Source organism: Macaca nemestrina, chromosome 14 (genome assembly GCF_043159975.1).
Source record: "Macaca nemestrina isolate mMacNem1 chromosome 14, mMacNem.hap1, whole genome shotgun sequence".
Taxonomy (NCBI): Eukaryota; Metazoa; Chordata; class Mammalia; order Primates; family Cercopithecidae; genus Macaca; species Macaca nemestrina.
In genome coordinates, this window is record NC_092138.1 from 7833090 (window position 1) to 7852068 (window position 18979).

Below are 18979 nucleotides of genomic sequence, written 5' to 3' on the forward strand. Positions count from 1 at the left end.
CTAGGCCTATTTTAGTCAAACTGCAGAAAACCAAAGACAAAATCTTGAAGGAAAAATACATTTTAAATATAGTGAAACAAGAATAAGAATTACAGCAGAGTTCTCATCAAGGTCCATGCAAGCAAGAATAGAGTAGAATGAACTACACAAAGGTTTGAAATCTTTTTTTCAGCAGCCTAAAATTCTATATCCTAGAATTCTATATTCTAGATTCTATATTCCAAAAGTAATTTTTTTTTCAGAAGTGAAAGAGAGAGTGCCATCAGCAATCTGGTGGAAGAGGAGGTCCCCACGCCTAGTCCCCTCACAGAAACACCAACTTAGCAACTACCCATAGATGGGAATGCCTTTGTGAGAATCCAGGAGGCCACTAGAGAGGCAGTAGCATGCCAGTGGAGCCCCAAAACTGCACCAAGTAGGGTAAGATAAGCAGATTTACTTTGTCTGTGTTGCCTCTCCCCCAAGATGACACATCCACACACTGAGAAGGAGTCCCTTGACCCTTGATTTATCAAGTGGGAGAAAGAGAGACTAAGGCCTATGTTCAATTCTCCTAGTATTTGGGGGCACTAACTAAGAGGCCCACCTCTGACTTGCCTCATGTGAAACACTGGGAGAACTGACATGTCTAGAGCGTGGGGTTAGCTAGAAATGGGGAAAGAGGCAAGGACTCATAGTGACTGTTGTGCAGATCTTAGCAGTCACCCTGCACCGCCATCAGAAGCCTTACCTATACAGGACCTTCTCTAAAGGCCTTGCTATACTGAGAAGACAACCTAACCAACCCAAACTGACCATGGAGTATGGAAAGTGGGGAAAAGTAGCATTACAGTGGAGAAATCTGACAAACACTTTGTTGGCCAGGTCAATATCAACAGTACAAGTCACGTTGATAGCATGTATTCTTGATACGAGGTGTTAAGAATAGCAATTTACCTCCGTGGTTTTCCTTTAAAAACTTCATAACCCTAGTCTAATTATTTTTAAAAAGAGATTAATTACAATTGGGAGACATTTTTCAAAATATCTGACCAGTATTCCTCAAAAGTGTCAAGGTTATCAAAAACAAAGAAAGTCTAAGAAATTATCATGGCCAAGCAGGGCCTAAGGAGACAGGACAACTGCGTGTAACATGGAATTTTTTTTTTTTTTTGAGACGGAGTGTTGTACTGTCACCTGGGCTGGAGTGCAGTAGCGCGATCCCAGCTCACTGCAAACTCTGCCTCCTAGGTTCGAGCGATTCTCCTGCTTCAGCCTCCCAAGTAGCTGGGATTACAGGCACCCACAACCATATCCAGCTAATTTTTTGTATTTTTAGTAGAGACGGGGTTTTACCATGTTGGCCAGGCTTGTCTCGAACTCCTGACCTTGTGATTCGCCCTCCTTGGTCTCCCAAAGTTCTGGGATTACAGGCATGAGCCACTGTACCTGGCCATAACATGGAATTTCTGAATGGAATTCTGGAACAGAAAAGGTGAATTAGATGAAAAAGTAAAGAAAGCTGAATATAGTATAAACTTTAGTTAATAATCATGAATCAGCATCATTTCATTCATTGTGAGAAAGAGACCTTTCTAATGGAAGATAACAGCAAACTGGGCATGGGGTATTTACTATCAGTGATGGTCAAATTATTCAGTTAAACCCTAACCTGGTTCTTCTGTGAAGGTATTTTGTAAATGTGGTCAACATCTACAATCTGTTGACTTTAAGCAAAGAAAATTATTTCCTATTATGTGGGTAGTCCTTATTCAATCAATTGGAAGGCCTTAACAGCAACGCTTATATTTTCCTGAAAATATTTGCATTGACACTGCAGCATAAACTCATGCCTGGGAGCATCCAGCCTACTTATCTGCAGTACAGATTTTGGACTTGCCAGTCCCCATAATCAGGTGAGCAATGACTTCAAATAAATCTCTTTATAGGTAGACAGACAGATGATGATAGCTGATAGACAGATATAAATAGGTAGATAGATAAATAATACTGATTCTGTTTTTCTGAAGAAGCCTGACTGGTACACTATCTTCATAACTTTTCTGTAAATCCCAAACTATTGTAAAACAAAAAGTATATTTTAAAAATTTATCATCAAAAATAATATTTACAAAATCTTGATTACCATTCATTTAAGATACTAACTTGTTCCTCTAAGCATTTAAAAATAATTAGAAATAATTAAACATTTATTTTATCTTTCTGAGTAGCTAACTGTAACATAACAAAAGGTTCTCTTTATTCAAAATTCCAAGTAATAAATACAGAAGAAATAATGGAATTAGAAAGCCACACTTTGCAAAGACTGGTTGATGTAAAAATGTATATTGGAAATATCAGGCTGATACCATCTAAATGTTCTATTTAATGTTAGCATCATTAGAAGTGATACAATACAAATTTAAAATTCTCATAATTTGTGACGTGTTGTTGAAAAATACTGACTTAAATGAACTTTAACTCTGAGTTAAAGAATTCATAGGACACACATCAAGAAAGAGGAACATGTAAAACAGTGCCACAAAAAAGCACTGAACCAAATGCACATGCGAGGAATGAACAACATGAATGATTCAAATTCTCCTCCGATCTCCCAAAAAAAAGGAAGCAGAAAACAACTAAACAGAAAGAACAAATACGATTTATGGGTATTGCTTGAATTCTAATTTAAACAATTTAAACACTGTGAAATACATGAAGACAATAATCGGGGAAATTTGAGTATCACCTATGTGTTAAGTGATATGAAGGAGTATTTTTATTTTTATTTTTATTTTATTTTATTTTGAGACGGAGTTTCGCTTTTGATCTTCCAGCTGGGGCGCCTTGGAGTGATCTCGGCTCACTGCAACCCCCGCCTCCCGGGTTCAAGCGATTCTCCTGCCTCAGCCTGCTGAGTAGCTGGGATTACAGGCGCCCGCCATCATGCCTGGCTAATTTTTTGTATTTGCAATGAAAACGGTGTTTCACCATGTTGACCAGACTGGTTTCCAACTTCCCACATCAGGTGATCTCCCCACCTCAGCCTCCCAAAGTACTGGGATTACAAGCGTGAGCCATCGCGCCTGGCTGGAATATTTTAATTTTGGTATGATAATGGATGGCACGGTAAATATGTAAAAGCAGCATCTGTTGGCAGTACATGATGAAATATTCACAGTTGAAATGGCATGATGTCTAGGATTTTCTCTGAAATATTTTACAACGTCATCAAATAGAATTGGGGAGATGAGTGAAACAAAACCATTGAGAGCTGATAATTGTTGGAGATGGTTAATGGATGCAAGGGGGTTATTATACCATAACATCAGCTTTCGGTATGTTTGATTTTCTATAAATAAGACATGCAAAAATAGTTTCTAAAAATACTTTTGAATTCTGACATTTTCTAGAAAAACAAAAATGTAGAAATATCCTCAGTATTCATAAAATTAAATTAATATTGTGACAGATTGCTTTTCTAAAATGGCAACTTTATGGCCAGGAGCAGTGGCTCATGCCTGTAATCTCAGTACTGTGGGAAGATCGCTTGAGCCCAGGAGTTTGAGACCAGCCTGGGCAACAAAGTGAGATCCTGTGTCTATTAAAAATAATAATAAAATAAAAGATAATAAAATGACAACTTTTTCTAAAAACATTTGTGTGATGGAAATAACATGAAATAAGATTACACAGCTCTAAAATAAATAAAGTAAATAATATTAAAAAAAAGAAAAATAAAGATAAAAAGAACAAAGGAAAGAAGGAGAGGAATGAAAAAGAGAAAGGAAAGAAAATCATTGGTTGATACATTTTTATTTTTAAAAAATATTTATTCCAGTACTGTTTAATGGCTACTTAAAATTTTTAAATAATCATTATTTTTGCCTAGAAACATCATTGTACAAGACTCTTACAAAGCTATGATTTAATTTATTATCTTGTTAAGCGCTTTTACTGTAGAACAGGCACATTGTTTGATGCTAAGAACAATATTGTGTACCACACTATAATCAAGGTTGCAGAAATACCTTCAAATCATCAAAAAAGTAGTTACCACAGCTTTGACCAAGATCTGAATGGAAAGATGGAAGCTGGAATTGAACACAAGATGCGTAAGGATCAAAATTCTTTGGAGGAAAAGAAAGACAGCCCAGTCATCATGTAGAGGACCTATATTCATCTGTGCTCTGAGAGTCAATGCATTCACAGGCGTTCTGTGGGCATGGAGAGCCTCTGAAAATTAAAATGACAAAGAAACAGAGGGGAAAATTAAGGTTTCAATAGGACAGAAAGGTCCTTGTTAATTTGTTACCAATATAGATTAACTAAATATTAATACATTACATTTTCAAATGCAATTTTTATTTTTATTTTTGCCCTGAATTTTAGTATTGGTGTTTAAATATATTTCAGTATAAAATATTATCCTTAATTTTTCTGCTTTTTTGATTTTGTTGCAATTCTCTTCATTGCCTTTTTTCTTCAACATAACTTTAAACACTATACCTCTTCTTTGGGATTTACTAACTTACTACTTGACAGGGACTCTCTGCTTAATCAAATTTCAGTCTGGCTCCTCTGAGTCCTCTTTTCAACCAGGCCTCATCCTTAGCCCTTTCCATGGCCTGCTCAGTCCAGCTTTAGCAAAGAATCCTCCTAAGCCAGTTTATCCAGAAGCACCATGCCACTGTTGACGTCCACTCAAGCTCCCCTACTTTTATCACCTTTTCTACTCAACTGCATTCCTCTCAGTAACTTTCCATCCTTTCCTTCTGCTTACTGCCTACTGTCTATGGATCCCCACTGGCCCTCATTGTATTTGGAGTTGAGTGTAACCTCTCTCCTATTGCAACTCTCTCCCGCCCAGCCGTAATAGTCTTGAATAAAATATTTCTTACCATTTTGTAAAATGTCAGAATGATTTGTCTTTAACATACTGTGAATAATAATTGACTCTACTACAAATTACATAAAAATTAGCAATCTATTCTCACATGGAAATCCTTTGTTGAATCCTTTCAATTTGGTTACCTATATTTTTAATTGCATTAGTCATTGTTCTCCAAATACAAAGAACCAATTATATATATATAAAATGTGTGTATGTGTGTGTGTGTGCCTACTCTCTTTTATGCTGCTATAATAGAATGCCACAGAGTGGGTAATTTATAAATAACAGAAATTTATTCTCTTACAATTCTGGAGGCTTGAAAGTCCAAGATCAAGGCAGGTTAGGTCTAGTCTCTTTGCTTCCATAATGGTGCCTTGAATGCTATGTCCTCTGGAGAGGACAAACAATATGTCCTCACATGGCAGAAGAGCAAAGGAGAAAGCACTAATTCCCACAAGCCCTTTTTATAGCAGCATTAATCCCTTATTGAGGGTGGACCTCCCATGGCCTAATCAACTCCCGTTAGGATCTACCTCCCAACACTGTCGCATTGGGGATTGAGTTTCCAACACATGAGTTTGGAAAGGGAAAAAAGTGTTCAACCATTCAAAGCAGCAATATATGTATGTGCATATTGCTTTGTGTGGGTGAGAGGGATTTATTATGAGGAGTTGCTTCACATAGTTAGGAAGCTGAGAAGTCCCTTAAACTCCTGTCTGCAAGCTACAGAACCAAGAAAGTCAATGATGTAATTCAGTCTGAGTTTGAAGGCCTGAGAACCAGAGAAACTGATGATGTACATCCCAATCTGAGGACAAGAGAAAATGAGATGAGATGCATCATCTCAAGTAGTCACATAGGAAAAAGGAGCAAATTTCTCCTTTCTTTACCTATCTTAGTCTCTGTTGCTATAAGGGAATATACCCTGAGGTGGGGTAATTTATAAAGAAAAGCAGTTTATTTGGCTCATAGTTCTGCACTCTGTATAAGAAGCATGGCACCTGCATCTCCTTTTGGTGAGGACCTCAAGTTGCCTCTACTCATGGCAGAAGGGAATGGGGAGACTGTATGTGCAGAGATCACACGGCAAGAGAGGAAGCATGAGAGTGCAGGGAGGTGCCAGGTTCTTTGTATCAACCAGCTCTTGTGGTAGCTAACAGAGCCAGAACTCACTCAACTGCAAGGAAGGGCATTAACCCATTCATGAGGGGTCCACCCCTATCATTTCCCACCGGGCCCTGCCTCCATTACTGGAGATTAAAATTCAACATGAGATTTGGAGGGTCAAATATCCAAACTAGGGCATCAACTTTTATTCTTTTTAGGCCCTCAATGAGTTGGATGATGCTCAACCACTTTGGAGAGGGCATGCTGCTTTACTCAGTTCACTGATTCAAATGCTAATTTCACCTGGAATCACCCTCACAGACACCCCGAGAAACATGTTTAATCTGGGAACCCCATGGCCCACTCAAGCTGACATAGACAATTAACTATCAAATTAATCTTAGTTTTTTTTTTCTGGAGACTCTTGCAGTGCCTTTACAGAATAAATATAAATATATTTTCTTTGATTTATATACCTAAGAAGTTATCCAGCATCCTTAAAGTAAGAAAAATAACACATATATAATTTCTTCCATTTTATTGTGCTTTTGATTCATATATTATAACTTTTACAATTGTCAATAAAAGCTATGAAAGACTAAAATGTAGTTGAAAAGTGTAGTTGATTTCCTATCCAGCTCATCTATCTGGGTTATCACTGCCTTTCATGGTCTTTGAGCTATTTTGCAACTTGGTAGGTAGTAGAAAACTGATGATAATGCAAACATCTCATCCATAGAAATGCAAATTAATTCTAGGTTGCTTATTGTCCTGTGGATAGAGCTGCTTTACATCTATTTGTAAATAGACTTCAGAGTTCTTTATGTTCTATATGTTGTTAGTTTTATTTTTGTTTGTTTTGTGTTTTTTGTTTGTTTGTTTGTTTGTTTGTTTGAGACAAATTCCTGCTCTGTCACCCAGGCTGGAGTGCAGTGGGGTGATCATAGCTTACCGCAGGCTTGAACTCCTGGGCTCAAGCAATCCTCCAACTTTGGCCTCCCATGTAGCTGGGACCGCAGGCACGTGCCACCACGCCCAGGTAATTTTTTTTTTTTTTTGGTAGAGACAGGGTCTCACTATGTTGTCCAGGCTGGTGTAAACTCCTGGGCTCAAGCAATCCTCACACCTTGGCCTCCTAAAGTGCTAAGATTACAAGAGCCAATGTGCCTGGCCCATTGGTCGTTTTTTGAATTCTCTTTTGAACTGGTTATAACATTTTATAAGTAGTCTTATTAATTTTTTAAGTTAAATAAAATATTTGACATATGTTCACTTTATATTTGTATCATAGTCATCCTTTTCCTTTTCCAAAAAAAGATCCTGTGACACAATGTTGAGAATTAGAACATTTACCTTTTGAATCATGTTTCCCCCAGTTTAGTCATTCTTCTACATGTACAAGTGTTTAACACTTACACCAGAACATTTTTTCACGCTTCCAAGTTGAATTGTTGCTTGGCTAAATTCTGTTGTCTGGTTCTTTTTCTAAAAGTGTTTTTGGGTATCATGCTTGCTGAGGTTCTTCGTATTTGTGGTCCGTCCTCTCTCTTGACCCTTGAGTGACAATGTGAGGACGGACATCTTGCACTCCACTTTCCCTCAGGACTGTCTTCCTGGTATCAGATGCTGCTCTGGAGAAATCTGAGGCCAATTTATTTTTCCTCTTTTTAAGTAACTTGCTTTGTCTGCTGGTGATCTGAACAATTCCCTTTTTCATTAAAATTCACTAACAAATGGAATATGTTTCAATGCTGGGCATTTTATATCAATTTTTCTGGAACTAAGTATGCCTTTGTGACCCACACAAGCAGTTCTTTCTTTACTTCTGGAAAATTCCATTTCATTAAAACTTTGAATAAAAATTTTGCTTTCCTTTTAAGAGTTATTTATTACAAAGGCATGTATTATCTTAGTGTTAGATTACCTATTTTTTCTCCATAATGTATTATCTTTCCTTTAATTGTTTTAATAAAGTTGTTTTTTACTCAGCATTCATGGTGCTTATTTAAAACCATTTTTCTATATGTGTAATTTAGTTTTAAGCTGTTCTGACTTTTTCCTTTGCTATTTCTATTTCTTCCCTTTCTTCAGTAATATATAAATTTTATTTGGAATTTTGTAATCACCACAATCTCTGTCTTTAGCTACATTTAATACCCTATGTTTGAGTTTATTTAAACGTAAATCATTATTTACACATTCTTCTGCATAGAGTAAAATATTAGTGACTTTTTATTTCCCATTCATCTTTTTTTATTTGTTTGTTTTGTTTTTTTTTAAATTTTTTTTACAGAGTCTCACTCTGTTGCCCAGGCTGCATTGCAGTGGTGCAATCTCAGCTCACTGCAGCCTCCATCTCCTGGGTTCAAGTGATTCTCCTGCCTCAGCTTCCTGAGTAGGTGGGATTACAGGCACCTGCCACCACGCCTGGCTGATTTTTGTATTTTTAGTAGAGACGGGGTTTCACCATGTTGGTCAGGCTGGTCTCAAACTCCTGACCTCAAGTGATCCGCCTACTTCAGCCTCCCAAAGTGCTGGGATTACAGGCGTGAGCCACCACACCCGGCCTCCTTCATCTTTCGCTTCCTTTCTTTCCTTTTTTCACTCTCCCACCTTCCAGTCCCTCTCTTTCTCTCTCTTCTTCTTCAGGTATTGATTGCTGCATAAATACCGTGATTTGAAAGTGGATAACTCTGTCTAAAACTTCTATTTTATTTATTTACTTTTTATTTTTATTTATTTATTTAATTTTTTGAGACAGGGTCTCACTCTGTCACCCAGGCTGAATGCAGTGGCACGATCATGACTCACTGCAGCCTCCACCTCCCAGGCTCAAGTTACGCTCCCATCTCATGCAGCACCATGCCTGGTTAATATTTTAATTTTGTAAAGATGAGGTTTCACTTTGTTGCCCAGGCTGGTCTCCAACTCTTGGGCTCAAGTAAGCCTCCTGTCTTGGCCTCCCAAAGTGCTGAGATTACAGGCATGAGCCACTGCACCCAGCCTAAAAACTTCTCTTTGTACTAATATGATGTGGATTGATTCTCCTAGATTTAAAAACCACATTTGCAGAATTATAAGTAATGAGAGAAATCTCACATGACTGACTCCATCTTGCATCTAATCATGGGCGATTTTTTTTTTTTTCTTATTCTAGCCCAGAGGCCAAGATGACCATGAGAGAAATTTAGTTTACAGTTCAACTTAGAGGCAAGGGAAACTGACCCCCTCCTTGCCAGGAGATCGAAGCTACATTCTTAAGAGAGGTTAGAATTATGGTAAGGCCTGAACTTTGCTAAAGAATAGGCAGAATTAATCAATGATCTGCCATTGTGGAGCACGTTTTCCTAAAAGTTGCTGACTGCCCCAGAGTCATGTAACGGGGGGCGGGGGGGGTTTGCAAGATTTATAACTTCCCCAACCACTCCTAGAGATAACATAACTATCAATACACCTAAAGAACTGGTCTTTGGCCGGGCACGGTGGCTCAAGCCTGTAATCCCAGCACTTTGGGAGGCCGAGACGGGCGGATCACCAAGTCAGGAGATCGAGACCATCCTGGCTAACACGGTGAAACCCCGTCTCTACTAAAAAATACAAAAAACTAGCCGGGCGAGGTGGCGGGCACCTGTAGTCCCAGCTACTCGGGAAGCTGAGGCAGGAGAATGGCGTGAACCCGGGAGGCGGAGCTTGCAGTGAGCTGAGATCCGGCCACTGCACTGAAGCCTGGGTGACAGAGTGAGACTCCATCTCAAAAAAAAAAAAAAAAAAGAACTGGTCTTTGAGATGTTTTTCAGGTTTGGCATTCAGGCAGACTAAGAGATGCCACCTGGTCCTGAGACCCCCCTCACAGGATTGACTCAGCTGAAAGAAGACAGCTTTAGATGCTCCTGTGATTTTTATCAGTTGTTCCAGTTCCCCAGCCCCCTGCCCACCAAAGTACCCTCTAAAAACCCTAGACTCTGAATTACTGGAGAGATGAGTTGGAGAAGTTTCTCCCTGCTCTCCTACTCTTGGCTGGCCCTGTGGTTATTAAATTCTTTCTTTGCTGTGATATTGCTTCCCATTGGTTCTTTTGGGGCAAGAGGCAAGAAGAGCCCCTCTGGCTGTAAGAGCTTCCTTCTCAGGCTGCACGGACCTGCTCCACGTCCCTGTACAGTGATGTGGTCATTGTGTGCTCAGGTCTGATGTTCCGGGTGGGGAGGTATAGGCTCAGAGAGGACAATGAGCAGCCACATAGTTAGTCCCAGACTCTGCCCTGTCCTCTGCACTTCTCTTGAGTATCTTTAAGTCAAGGGAGCATATCCTGTTGCAAGATGTCCTAGAATCGAGCAGTCAACATTAAGCTGATTTGACTTTTTTTTTTTTTTTTCCAGATGGAGTTTTGCTTTTGTTGCTCAGGCTGGAGCGCAATGGCACGATCTCGGCTCACGGCAACTTCCGCCTCTCGGGTTCAAGCAATTCACCTGCCTCAGCCTCCCGAGTAGCTGGGATTAAAGGCAGGTGCCACCACGCCCGGCTAATTTTGTATTAACAGGGTTTCTCCATGTTGCTCAGACTGGTCTTGTACTCACAACCTCAGGTGATCCACCTGCCTGAGCCTCCCAAAGAGCTGGGATTACAGGCATGAGCCACCGCACCCGGCCCAACCTGATTTGACATTTTACCTTCTTTGGGTTATGTCCTCCTTCCTGGGTAGGAACTTGGACCTGCAGCCTCCCTCCTGCTAAAAGGACTGATCCTCGCCCTCACCTGACTGTTCCACCCCCACACCTGTTGCCCCTCCTGGAAGCAGAAATGGCTTTGATGGAAGGTGATTGGGCCGCTGTGAGAGGACTCCACAAGGCCTTCCTGAGATGTTCTCTGGGTGTGTATTTCTTACCTACAATCTGTTCCTCTAATTTTTAATTTATTACTCAAGATAAGTAGGCCTTTTTGTTCCTTTTTTCCCCGTTTTCTCCCTTGAGGAAGTCACCAGTATAGACTCCCTGAGGGTTTGTTTTGGTTTTGTGGTTGTTGTTCCTACAGAATGAGGAGTGTGGAAAGGGTCACACGCACCCCTCTCCTGTTACTTCTCCCAGTCCAGGCATCACATGAGCTGGTCAGGACCCCTGTTAGCTCTTTCCAAGCACTGCCAGGAGCACAAAGAGAAGAGCTATGTGGAGCTGCACCATGCTGTGTTTTGAATATTTTTAGATAATTCATTGTTGTGCTTAATGGTGAGCCACCTAGCCATCAAACAATTCATTTTAAATGTGTGCTGGTGTCCTTTCTCTTGCCTTCTTTCGCTGCCTCTTTTTTCCTCTCATTTCCATTATAACTCATTCTCTGTTCATGTTGTGAGGTTCTAGGATAGGAAGGCTTTCATGTGCAACCTCACTTTACCAATTTAAGTGTGAAATCACACAATGCTTCCCGGAATTCCTCAGGCTGCAAGGCCGGATGGCAATTGAAATACCGAAGTTAAAATCCACACAACAGTTCTGCTCCTCTATGTGGCCCAAAGGTACATTCAAAAAGCTGATAGTGAGCATGTTTATTTCTAGCCATCCCTGGAGAAGCAGCAAGAGCTTTGAAGTGTCACTTTTAGATTTTTAGAATGCACTTTTAACAAAAGCAAGTATTTTTGCATCCTTTCAGGGTCACCTGATTGTGGAAAAATTGAGTTTGAGCAAAACTGGCATGGCCGTACTGGATGGACCTCAGCATGACCAGGGCATATCTGAGCTCAAATCCACTGTGCCAAGGACGCATTCTGCCAAGGACCACCACCTCTTCCCACAACTGTGAGTGGGTTTGTGTCATCACAGGAGGTGCAAAAACGTGTGGCCAGGTAAGTGAATTGGGATGTCGTTGGCTTCCCAAGCAAGAGGGCAGCTTTCCTGCCTGTAGAAGAACAGAAAACACAGCAAGATAATTAAAAGCATGAGACTTTGGTTCCAACAGACCGTGGCTTCTCCTTCCTTAAGTTGCCGTTATTTTGTAGTAAGTTATAACATTTTTATTTTCTACCACCTTATCACTTCGTTACGTGAACCAAAAATAAAATCCGAAAGCCAACCATCTAAATGGACCTCTCCTTTCAGCCAGAATATTCCAAAGTTAACCTGAAAAACTGGTTAAGGTCATAACGGGAAGTGGGGGTTAGACATGCCTCATTATACTCTCCTCCCTTTTGGAATTCAGGAAAAGCCAACCACCATTTAACATCAACACACACGTTAAGTCTGATAAGCAACATATACAACCTAATCTAGTCTCTCTGAAGCCTGCTACTTGGAGGCTTCATCTGCATGATAAAACTTGGGTCTCTACAACCCCTTATTGTATGTAATTCTGGCATTTATTCCTTTCTATTGAGAATAACTCTTTCAACCAATTGCCAATCAGGACACTTTTAACTATACCTGTGACCTAGAAGCCCTCCCCAGACAATACTTCAAGTTTTCCTGCCTTTCCAGACCAAGCCAATGTATATCTTACATGTGTTGATTGACGTCTCATGTCTCCCTAAAATGTATAAAACTAGGTTGTGCCCTGACCGCCTAGGGCACTTGCTCTCAGGATCTCCCGAGGGCAGAATCACAGGCATTGGGCACTCATATTTAGCTCAGAATAAACCTCTTCAAATATTTTACAGAGATTGACTTTTTGTTGATAATTACATACATGATGCTACTATGTATCATATATTTCTTATGTGCCAGGTCCTATATTAGATGTTTTATCAGCACAATTTAATGTCATTTCCACAACAGCCCTACAAATAAACACCATGTATTTGGTTGGGAGACACTGAGTCACTGAGTGATTACATCACTTGTCTAGGTTCACTTAGCTAGTGTGGGGGTCTGGATCCAAGCCTAGGCAGGCTGACTTCAGAGACAACCTCACTCTGGGCTACATTCATAGAAAAGTCACAGCTCTTAGCACATGGAACACACTGGAATCTGAAAGACCCAGCATGGCAAGCCTTCAGCTTCATGGGAATGAGCCCATCACAGTTTCTCTGAGACTACAAGGAGGCACCATCGTATCCACATTGCAGGGTTGAGCTGTGAATTCCTGAGAATCTCTGTGGGGTGTCCGTGCCCAGCACCTCCTAAATGGTTGCTTATTCATGAACTCTGTGTAGATTTACATCATCTACAGTTTTAAAAAATACATGAATCCCTGAAGAAATAATTCTCACACATATTTTCCAGATGTGAGACAACTGAAGAGGAACGATTGCAATAAATACGGTCAGCAGAAAATATTTTAATGTATATTTCAGAATAATGCTGGAAGATAAATGGTAGTCAAAATGTAAAGGATACATTAACGTTTTCAAATGGTATGATCTAAACTTGAATTATCCATCCACAGCTTTGGTAATTATTTTAGCAAATTGCAGCCCTTTCCTCTGACCAAATTTCCAGCTAGAGAGAGCAGGAGACCTGGTACCTGATAAATGAGTCATTTACAGGGACCTGTGAAAGTGAACTTCAGCTGTTCCCGTCTCTGTGCTGATGAGAGAAGGTGGCACTTGGGTTTCAGTCCTGTAGACCTCACCTACTGACATTCTTCTTAGTCAATGAAAAAAGAAAATTCAGCTATCTTGACCACAAAGAACAAAAATGGAGTGGTCTAGTATGGGATGAATTTTGTCATCCCAAAACATATTAAAGTTCTCACCTCCAGCACCTGTGAATGTGACCTTATTGAGAAATGGTCTTTTCGGATGATCAAGTCAAGCTGAGGTCCTATGGGTGGGTCCTAATCCAGTATGACCAGTATTCTTATAAAAAGGGAACTTGGACGCAGAGATAGACATGCAAACAGGAGATGTGCAGACGAGGACAGAAGTTTGCAAGCCAAGGAACACCAAAGGTGGCCAGCAAAACACCAGAAGCTGGGAGAGAGGCCTGGAACAGGTTCTCCCTCATAGCCTCACAAGGAACCAACACTTCGGACACCTTGCCTTCAGACCTCTGGCCTGCAAAATTGTAAGAGAATCCATTTTTGTTGTGGAAGTCATCAAATTTGTGGTGCTTTGCTACATGAGCTGCGGGAGATTAACGTGCAGCCTTTGGCAATGAGCTAAATTCTCCCTCTTGCACACTGCAGAGGTCAATGCACTAAAATGCTTGCAGTGCCAGGTCTTTCAGATTCCAGTGTGTTCCATGTGCACTAAAATGCTGTGCCAGATTCTGAACTTCAGAAGACTTAGTTTGGAAGAATTTCAAATGGAAATATGAAAACATAGCTGAAGGGCATAGCCTAGAAGAGCTTGAGTGAGGATAGACTGAGGACGGCAGTATTATTGTATTCTTGAACAGTTGAGAAGCTAATGCTAGCTAGTTAGGAAGGGATTAGAACTACAGAAGCCAAGGAAATGTCTCCAAGTCTCCATTTCCAGAGATTCCTCATGGATTCAACTCAATCAAATTTATTCCTCATGTACAAGACCATCAAAGGTTGACAGAGAAAGAAGCTGCACAGCTAAAGCATGCATTTGAGAAAGACAAAGAAATGCATTAAGAAAAACTTGGGGCTGGGTGTGGTGGCTCACGCCTGTAATCCCAGCACTTTGGGAGGCTGAGGCTGGTGAGTCACTTGAGATTAGAGTTTGAGACCAGCCTGACCAACACGGAGAAACCCTGTGTCTACTAAAAATACAAAAACTAGTAGCCGGGCATGGTGGCGTATGGCTGTAATCCCAGCTGCTCTGGAGGCTGAGGCAGGAGAATCACTTGAACGCGGGAGGCGGAGGTTGCAGTCAGCCAAGATTGGGCCATTGCACTCTAGCCTGGGCAACAAGAGTGAAACTCTGTCTCAAAAACAAAACAAAACAAAACAAAAAAAGAAAAAGAAAGAAAAAGAAAACTTGTAGAAAATTGTGGCAGAGGGGCAGAAAGATGACCTTTTCTGATAATGTTGAATTATTCATAGGTTTTGGCATATTCTCCCTGAAAATTCAATGCAACTTCAAAAACAGCAGAAATTTTTTTTTTTTTTTTTTTTTTTTTTTTTTTTTTGAGACGGAGTCTCGCTGTGTCGCCCAGGCTGGAGTACAGTGGCCGGATCTCAGCTCACCGCAAGCCCCACCTCCCGGGTTTACGCCATTCTCCTGCTTCAGCCTCCCGAGTAGCTGGGACTACAGGCGCCCGCCACCTCGCCCGGCTAGTTTTTTTGTATTTTTTAGTAGAGACGGGGTTTCACCGTGTTAGCCAGGATGGTCTCGATCTCCTGACCTCGTGATCCGCCCGTCTCGGCCTCCCAAAGTGCTGGGATTACAGGCTTGAGCCACCGCGCCCGGCCTAGCAGAAATTGTTATCCACATTCGATCAGAAAACTTGTTACAAGGAAAATAAGAGAGTGAGTATGAACCTACAAGGAGATATCTTGCAAGTGGAAGGACTTGTAGAGAAAAGTTTGAATGATACTGACAAATCAAAGGACATCAATAAAGCACGAAAGACAATTCCAGCAGGGAAAGAAAGAAGATACTAGCCTTGTTAACATTAACCAGGCCCATGTATAGGATGATTATTTAACTCTCAGGATAGAAAGGAATATATAATAGCATAATAATATAATAGCAAGAAAGATATGAATTATCTTATCTGAAAGAAAACTGATGCTCAGAGATCTTAATCACTTAAGATGTGATTTGCTTCAGGTCACAAAACTAGTGGAATTCAAAATCCAAAAATGAACACCAGTAAGTCTGACTTTAAAAGCCAGGATTCTGGACGATGAGAAAATCACTGGAAAGAACATGACTTCCACTTTTGAATCAATAATTTACATTGCCTTGAAAGCTTCATCATTTCTGTCTGGAATATCCTTGTATCTACACATTCTGAAATCCATTTTTTTATAAGAAAGATGAACTGTGTAAAAATAAAGTTTGAAATAAAGACTGACTCTAAGTCATTGAGTTCTAAGGTATTTCTTGGAAAAATAAATCCACTCCCTTCTGGGTCCCACACCATCTGCTTCTCTAGCTATGTCCAGGACATCAGATAACCAATGGTTTAAAGTTGTTGCCAAATCCAGTGAATTTTAAAGGACATTTAATCAGAAATAGGCTTCCAAGCAGCTGTCATATATTGTCAATGTGATTAGAAGCTGGCAGGCAAGAGAATGTCTTGAAAATTGACAGAAAAACAGCCTGAAGTAGAATAACATCACAAAATGATTGTGACTTGAAGGCTGGCCAGGCGCAAGTGCCTATGTTATGATAAAAACTCTAGAACTGGTAGTCATCTCTCTTTATAAAATTGCCAATAAGTTTATAATAAAATATTGTTTTCAAGGGTGTTACAATATTTTAATGAATTGGCCAAAAGAACAAATTATTGAGGAAATAGAATAGTCTGATAGAGAATTTTGCTGAGTTTTGTTCTCATGTGTGCAATTGACTTTCAGTCTTATAGTTGGAATGGGATTTTCTTTTTTCTTTTTTTTCAACTTTTATTTTAGATTCAGGGGTACATGTGCAGGTTTCTTTTTTGTTTTTTTGTTTTATCAACTTTTATTTCAAATTCTGGGGAACATGTGCAGGACATAAAGCTTTGTTCGTAGGTAAATATGTGCCATGGTGATTTGCTGCACAGATCAACCTATTGCCCATGTGTTAAGCCCAGCATGCATTCACTGTTCTTCCTAATGCTCTCCCTCTCCCCAATCCTGTGACAGGCCTCACTGGGTGTTATTCCCCTCCCTGTGTCCATGTGTTCTCATAGTTCAGCTCTCACTTATGAGTGAGAACATGTGCTGTTTGGTGTTCTGTTCCTGCATTAGTTTGCTGAGGATAATGGCTTCCAGTACCACCCAAGTCCCTGCAAAGGATATAATCTTCCTCCTTTTTATGGCTGCATAGCATTCCATGGTGTATATGTACCACATTTTCTTTATCCAGTCTACTGTTGATGGGCATTTGGGTTGATTCCATGGCTTTGATATTGTGAAGAGTGCTGCAATGAACATACACATGCATGTATCTTTACAATAGAATGATTTATATTCCTTTGGGTATAAATTAAATAATGGGATTGTTGTATCAAATGGTATTTCTGCTTCTAGATCTTTGAGTAATTGCTACACTGTCTTCCACAATGGTTGAATTAACTTTCATTCCCACCAACAGTGTAGATGTGTTCCTTTTTCTCTGTAACCTTGCCAGCGTCTGTTGTTTCTTGAACTTTTAATAATCAGCATTCTTACCGGCATGAGATGGCATCTGATTGTGGTTTTGATTTGCATTTCTCTAATGATCAGTGATGTTGAGCTTTTTTTCATATGTTTGTTGGCTGCATGAATGTCTTATTTTGAGAAGTGTCTGTTTATGTCCTTTGCCCACTTTTTAATGAGGTTGTTTGGTTTTTTTTCTTGTAAATTTGTTTAAGTTCCTTGTAGGCTCTGGATATTAGGCCTTTGTCAGATGGATAGATTGCAAAAATGTTCTCCCATTCTGTAGGTTGTCTATTCACTCTGATGATCATTTCTTTTGCTGTGCAGAAGGTCTTTGGTTTAGTTAGATACCATTTGTCAATTTTTGCTTTTGCCGCAACTGCTTTTGGTATTTTGTCAGAAAATCTTTGCCTGTGCCTATGTCCTGAATGGTATTGTCTAGATTTTCTTCTAGAGTTCTTATAATTTTGAGTTTTACATTTAAGTCTTTAATCCATCTTGAGTTAAGTGTTGTATAAGGTATAAGGAAGGGGTCCAGTTTCAGTTTTCTGCATATGGCTAGCCAGTTCTCCCAGCACCATTTATTAAATAGGGAATCCTTTCCCCATTGCTTGTTTTTGTCAGGTTGTTGAAGATCAGATGGTTGTAGGTGTGCAGTCTTATTTCTGAGTTCTCTATTCTGTTCCTTTTGTCTACGTGTCTGTTTTTGTACCAGTACCAGGCTGTTTTGGTTACTGTAGCCTTGTAGTATAGATTGGAGTCAAGTAGTTATCTCTTAATGAGCATCCAAGAACCAGGTGCCTGCACACATTCTCGTCAACTGTCTTTTCAACAAGGGAAGGGACAGGCATCATTTATGACTTCCTCAATGTAGAAGAGATAACAGTCTCTGAAATGAACAGTTCACAGAAAGACAAATATTACCACCAAAGATGGAAGAGAGTTATTTTGGAGGCAATGACTTTGTGTTCATGTGACTTCTCAAAGTCACCAGCAGTGGCAGTTCTGAAATGTGGTTTAGGTTCCAGTTCAGAGATAGACTTTGCTTCCAGAAAAGCCAGTCTGATGTTGAAGTCTCAGTTGTAGGTGTGCAGTCTTCATTGTGCCAGGTGCACCACCTTGCAGAGTAAAGGACCCATTATTTTATTATGGAAATCACAGACACAAAAGCGGAGTGTAATGAGCTGCCATGTACACATCACCCAGCTTCAACAGTTATCAACTCATGGCTAACTCAAAGCATGATGGTTTTATTTAAAGAAAAATCTAGGTGCTTGTCTGTCTCAACTTTTCCTGTGTATTAGTTGGCTCATACACAGTGACCAATATTTTTAGATTTAGGTTTAAGGGGGAGAAACTACTGATTCAGAAAGGCAGAGGTTCCTAAGTTGAGAGTTAAACTGATCATCTTTCCTAATAATAGGCTAATATGGACAAAATATAAAGCATGTAACAACTATTTGGATTGGAAACAAAAATTGAACATTGTTTTTAGCAAGAAATAGTCTTCCTTGGGCCAGGAATGGTGGCTTATGCCTTTAATCCCAGCACTTTGAGAGGCCGAGGTGGATGGATCACATGAGGTCAGGAGTTCGAGACCAGCCTGGCCAACATGGCGAAACCCTGTCTCTACTAAAAATACAAAAATTAGCTGGGCATGGTGATGGGTGCCTGTAATCCGAGCTACTCAGGTGGCTGAAGCAGTAGGATCGCTTGAACCTGGGAGGCAGAGGTTGCAGTGACCTGGGATAGCACCATTGCACTCCAGCCTGGGTGACAAAGTGAGACTCCGTCTCAAAAAAAAAAAAAAAGTCTTCC

The 18979-nt window shown here is 40.1% G+C and overlaps 1 long non-coding RNA gene across 1 annotated transcript; it reads left to right on the forward strand.

The window, feature by feature from the left end:
- The first annotated feature begins 255 nt into the window (after positions 1-255).
- On the forward strand, positions 256-12008 carry LOC139358289 (uncharacterized). Its single transcript, XR_011613024.1, has 4 exons — positions 256-420; positions 9138-9258; positions 10357-10847; positions 11621-12008. It is a non-coding gene; the product is annotated as an uncharacterized lncRNA (long non-coding RNA).
- Positions 12009-18979: the final 6971 nt, after the last annotated feature.